We start from the raw sequence: 5,943 nt of genomic DNA, 5'->3' as shown, positions 1-5,943 counted from the left end.
AGAAATGAAAAGATATTCCGTGTTCTTGGATTGAAAGAATCAACAGTTAAAGTGACCATATTACCTAAAGCATTATACAGATTTCATGCAATCCCCATCAAAATCCCATCAGCATTTTTTAAGAAAATAGAACATCATCAGATTTGTATGGAAGTACAAAAGACCCTGAATTGCCAAAGCCATCCCAAGGAAAAAAAAAATGAGGCTGGAGGCATCACTCTGCCCGACTTCAAATTATACTACAAAGCAACAGCAATCAAAATGGCATGGTATTGGCAGCAAAACAGACACACGGACCAGTGGAACAGAATCGAGAGTCCAGAAGTAAACCCGTATTTATATGGGCAAATAATTTTCAACAAAAAAGCCAAAAACATACAGTGGAGAAAGGAAAGCCTCTTCAATAAATGGTGCTGGGAAAATTGGAAAGCCACCTGCAAAAGAATGAAACAAGACTGTTGTCTATCACCACACACCAAAATTAACTCAAAATGGAGTAAGGACCTCAGTATAAGACCAGAATCACTAAAATGCATAGAAGAAAACATAAGAACTAAACTCAAGGACCTTGGACTTAAAGAGGATTTTATGAATTTGACCTCAAAGGCAAGGGGAGTAAAAGCACAAATAATGAATAGGATTACATCAAACTAAAAAGCTTCTGCTCAGCAAAAGAAATCGTTAATAAGGTAAAGAGAGAACCATCCGAATGGGAAAATATATTTGTAAGCAACACCTCCAATAAGGGCCTCATATCTGAAATATGCAAAGAACTCATATGACTCAATAACAACAACAAAAAAACCCAAACAATCCAATCAAAAAATGGCAGAGGACCTGAACAGACACTTCTCCCTAGAGGACATACAAATGGCCAACAAATATATAAAAAGATGCTCAACATCACTAGTATTAGGGAAATGCAATTCAAAACCACAATGAGATACCATCTCACACCTTTTAGACTAGCTATAATCAATAAGACAAGTAATAACAAATATTAGAGAGGATGCAGAGAAAAAGGAACCCTCATACACTGCTGATGGTACTGCAAATTGGTACAGCCACTATGGAAAACAGTATGGAGATTCCTCAAAAAACAAAGAATTGATCTACCATATGATCCAGCAATCCCTCTACTGCGTATTTACCCTAAAGACTTGAAAACCCATATCCGAAAAGATATTTGCACACCGATGTTCATAGCAGCACTATTCACAGTGATCAGAACATGGAAGCAACCAAAGTGTCCTATGATAGATGAGTGGCTAAAGAAGCTATGGTTCATATATACAATGGAATATTGCTTAGCCATAAGAAGAGATGAAATACTGCCATTTGTGACAACCTGGATGGACCTCGAGATACTCATGCTAAGCAAAATAAGCCAGACTGAAAAAGTTGAAAATCATATGATATCACTTATATGTGGGATATAAACCTAAAAGCAACAAAAGAACAGAACAAACAGAGACTCAGGGATATGGACAATGGACTAGTGGTAGTAGAGAGTAGGGGATGGGGAAGGAAAGAAGTATACAGGGTAAAGGGGGTCAAATATAGTGGAGAATGGGAAGGCGAAGTGGGTAAAGGGGATCAAATATATGGTAGCTGAAAGAAACTGGACTCTGGGTGGTAATCACTTGATAGAATATATAGATGTCAAATTATAATGTACACCTGAAAATTATATAATTGTATTAACGAATGTTACTCCAAGAAACTTAAAGAGAGATCCCCAAAAGATGGCGACCAAAAATAAAAATAAAAATAAATAAAAATAAATAAAAAAATAAAAAAAGGTAAGCAGTTTAACCAGCAAAATCAAATTTATTCGGGAATAGCAGAGGAATTGCAATTCAGGAAATGCAAACTATAGGTAAGTCTGGAGAACAGAGGAGGGAAGTTTCTTCTATATAAGAAAGGAGAAAGTTGGGAGAAACAGTTTTGAATGACAGTTCATTGGAGGAGAGTGAGAGTTCAGAATTGTGGCAACTTCTCATTGGCTAGGTTGTTGCTGGGCAAAGAGAAAATCTTCCATCGTCTTGCTGGGTTATGTAAAGCAAGGGAGGAACCTCCCTTCACCTCCCTTCACCGCTTCCAGCTCCATTTTGGATTAGGTCTCCTTTATTCATTTTCACCAGTTAAATTGTTGTTTGTTTGTTTGTTTGTTTTTGTTTTAGGCGATGCAGATTGGCCTCACAGATTGCAAGGACCTTGTCAGCTTACAATCCTTTACTTTTAAATTTTTATGCCTACATCACCTGGTCTTCTTGGGTGTTTCCCCATCCAAGTACTAACCAGGTCCGACCCTGCTTAGCTTCCAAGATCAGACAGGATTGAGTTTGTTCAGGGTAGCCTAACCACAGACCAGGCTAAATTGTTTCATCCACGCAATGGAACACTGTGCAGACATTAAAAAATGAAGCAGTCTATTTGTGCTAAAGTTGAACATTCTGCAAAATATAACTGTGAAGAAAACACAAAGTGAACAGTGTGTTTAGTTATACTAATGAAAAGAAAAAACAAATGTCATGTGCTTTTATGTACCTAAACTATCTCATGAAGGACAAAGAAAACTGGTAACAGAAGTTGCCTCTAGGGAGAGGAAGGGAGCTAGAGGAGAGAGACTTTTTCTTTTTATAAATTAAAGTGTAATATATATATTCACATATCATAAGTATACAGCTCAGTTTCACAAAACAGTAAAATATCTGAATAACCAATACATTGATAAAGAAACAGAATATCATCAGCAAGCACCCTAGAAGCAAAAAGGGTAACACACTACCTTGATTCTTAAGAGCTTGGGTTAGTTTTCCCTGTTTTAGTACTTTATATGAATAGAATCATATACAATATACTATTTTGTGTCTGGCTTCTTTTGCTCATTTGTCTACAAGATTCATCGATATAATGCATGTGGTTATAGACCATTCTCATTTCTGAATAGTATTCCATTTAATGAATATCACATAATTTATTTATTCATTCTACTGTTGCAAATAGTTACTAGTTTTTGGCTATTGCAACTACCGTTACAGTGAACATTAGAGCACATGTCTTCAGTAAACATACGTATGCATTTCTGTTGGGTATATACCTAGGGGTGGAATTGCTGGGTCATAGTATACACATATATTCAGCTTTAGTAGATACTGCCAGTTTTGCTAAGTGATTGTACCAACTTACACTCTACCAGTAGAGGGTTGAACATTTGCAAAACTTACTTCTAATAATATTCTATTTAATTGGTTACAATATGAAATAAAATACAAATTTACATGAATTTTAAAGCAGTACTATGTCTTGAAATGGTTTCATTGTGGGGGTAGACAGCTTTTTGTTACACATCTAGAACTTGTTACACCTCTTATGAGTAGTAGATTGGAAATGTTTGAAAAACAGTCTTAAAAGATGATATAATTCATTTCCGTTTTATTACTCATTTATGAGCTGTAAATTGAACTAAGGTTTTCTGATTGAGACAGGGTACAGATGGTAATATAATTACAAACACAACTATAAACTCATATTTATTGAGTACTTACTTTGTACAGGGCTCTACACTAAACACTTAGCTGAACCTGGGAGCCAGAAGATGACTTTTGTTAAAGAAAAACTACAGACCTAAAATGGCGTCATTCATGCTAAAAGCCCATGATTCCAAACCTAGACTTAATACCTGATCTAATTGCAGTTTCATCCTTTCCCAGAAACATAATTTTGATCAACCAGTATGGAATTTTCTGGTCAATCATCAATAATGTCAGTTGGGCACATCTCCATTTCCACTCCCCAATATGCACACAGAAAAGGCAATCTTCATAATAAAAACCCTTTCCCTTCACTTCCCACAAAGAAAAGACGTTCTGGCCCCAAAATAATCCTTTCTTTTCTTTCGCTGATAGCACCCTTGCCCCAACCTTCTTCCTATAAAATCCTTCCATTTTGTACAAGCCCTTGGAGCGCCCTTCTAGTTGCTAGATGGGATGCTGCCTGATTCATGAAAAAAGGCAATTAGATCTTTAAATTTACTGTCTGAGTTTTGTTTTCTAACACTTTGAATCTGACTCTGCTGCCAGTGAGCAGTCACTTGGCCTTGCTGTCCCTCAGCTTCTGCATCTGTGAAAGGGAAGGCATGAGACCTCTGGGGATGCACCAAATCAAATATCTGCTGGGAACCTGTTCCCGCAGCCTGCTAGGTCTAGCCCTGCTGTAATATCAGAGCACGGTATTGGGACAAGCCACCCACCAATTCCCTCACCTCCAGATTCCGCCTCAATCTTCACCTTTCGGCTTTTATTCACCTCAACTGCCAGACACCAAACCTGCCTATAAGAGGTCTCATGCAGTAGAAGGGAGTAGCTTCATCCGGTCAAAACCCCTCTCTTATTTACTGTTCCGAGAAAGCCAGATTGAGAGAGCCCGCCGTCCTTCAGCACCGGTTCCTTCACCCTAAACGTTCAAACGAGCCCCTAAGACTGACCCGTCACAGCCTTCCTTCTCTCCCTGTCCGTCGCCGGCGCTGTTCAATCAGCGCACATCATCTCCGGGCATCTTATGCAGTAGGGTTCCACCTCCCTTCTGGGTTCCCTTGGTACCTAAGGGCAGAGAAGAAAAGCAAGGGATGTTGAGGCCCGAACAGCGCCATCTTGGTTAAGGGCAGGACTATGGACCCTTAAAAAGGTTTTCAGAGGAGAGACAGGAGAGCTATAGCGATTCATGCATAGCGGAAGTCTCTTTTTAGGAAGCACTGAAGAGCTCTCCCATAGCACCACCCGGGACCCAGGACCCGGGACCCGGATCCCGGCAGAGGAGGGAAAACCGGGGCCGTGTACTTCTCCCCAGAGAAGTGAGGATGTCTGCGGCCCGCGCAGAGTCCTCTGTACCGGAAGTGATGCGGAAGAACCACGGCCATCTGTGTCGGTGAGGCCCAGCGATCAGGCCTGGGCCCCGTGGGAAGGGGGATTGATGGCCCCAGAGAGGAGTGGCATGAAAGTGTGGGGTACTGAAGAAGCAGTTCTCCTTTCGGGTTCTCAGCTGAACCCAATGTTTCCCCTTCACAGATTTCCAGGCCACAAACCCACTTTTGCCTCTCGGGTAGGAGAGAGGTGTAGGTGTGGAGTCAGGAGGTCCAGGATTCATACGGTCGTAGGTACTTCACTTCGAGAACCCTCTCCCACTCCCCCACTAGCATCCTCAGCACACACTGTCCCCTCCAAAGCCCCATTGTGCTTCCCTGCACCTCATCTCCAGAAAGGTACCTAATTATGTGGATCACAGTGTAATGGACCATGCCATTAATCAGAGGTCTTAAAGAAAACTTGTCTTCCTTGTAGCCATGATGTCATGACAAATGCTTGTTCCCAGAGGTGTTCTTGGGGAAGCCAGAGTGCAGTACAAGTGTAGACTTTTTGATGATGGCTTTGAATGGCACGCTGGGAGGTCGTTTAACGGCCATTTTGCAAAAAGATCATAAACAGGTTCAGGATTGTAAGCTCCAAGAAGGCTAGGATCACCGTTGCCCTTAATGCCTGACAGAATAGGAGCTTGATAATTTTGACTCTTTCATTTACCTCCAGTTTTCAGGGATTTTCTGTGTTAACCTCTGGACGGTGGATTTTGCTTTTACTCCTGGCTAGCTTTCAGGGCTTCATGAGGCCCCAGTCTTTGAGCCTTACTCCCATAGGGCCATCTACTCAGCTATTTGTGCTGCCTCCAAGGGAAGGTCATGGTCTGGAACATGCTGCTAAATTTCAAATTTTATCTTTTTCCCCATCTCAGGATCCAGGGATGGAAGTGAAGAGACATAAGGGCTGAAGGAGAGTCTAAAACAAGAGGTGGAACTTGAGGGAGCATCTCTCAAGGACTGGTTTCCATCTAGGGTGCCACCTGGCCCCAGTCACAAAGCTGCCTTCCTAGAGCTCTACTGGAACTTTA

The sequence above is a fragment of the Rousettus aegyptiacus genome, unplaced genomic scaffold (genome assembly GCF_014176215.1).
Source record: "Rousettus aegyptiacus isolate mRouAeg1 unplaced genomic scaffold, mRouAeg1.p scaffold_m13_p_8, whole genome shotgun sequence".
NCBI classification, from domain to species: Eukaryota; Metazoa; Chordata; class Mammalia; order Chiroptera; family Pteropodidae; genus Rousettus; species Rousettus aegyptiacus.
Note: the sequence above shows the minus strand (reverse complement) of the source record.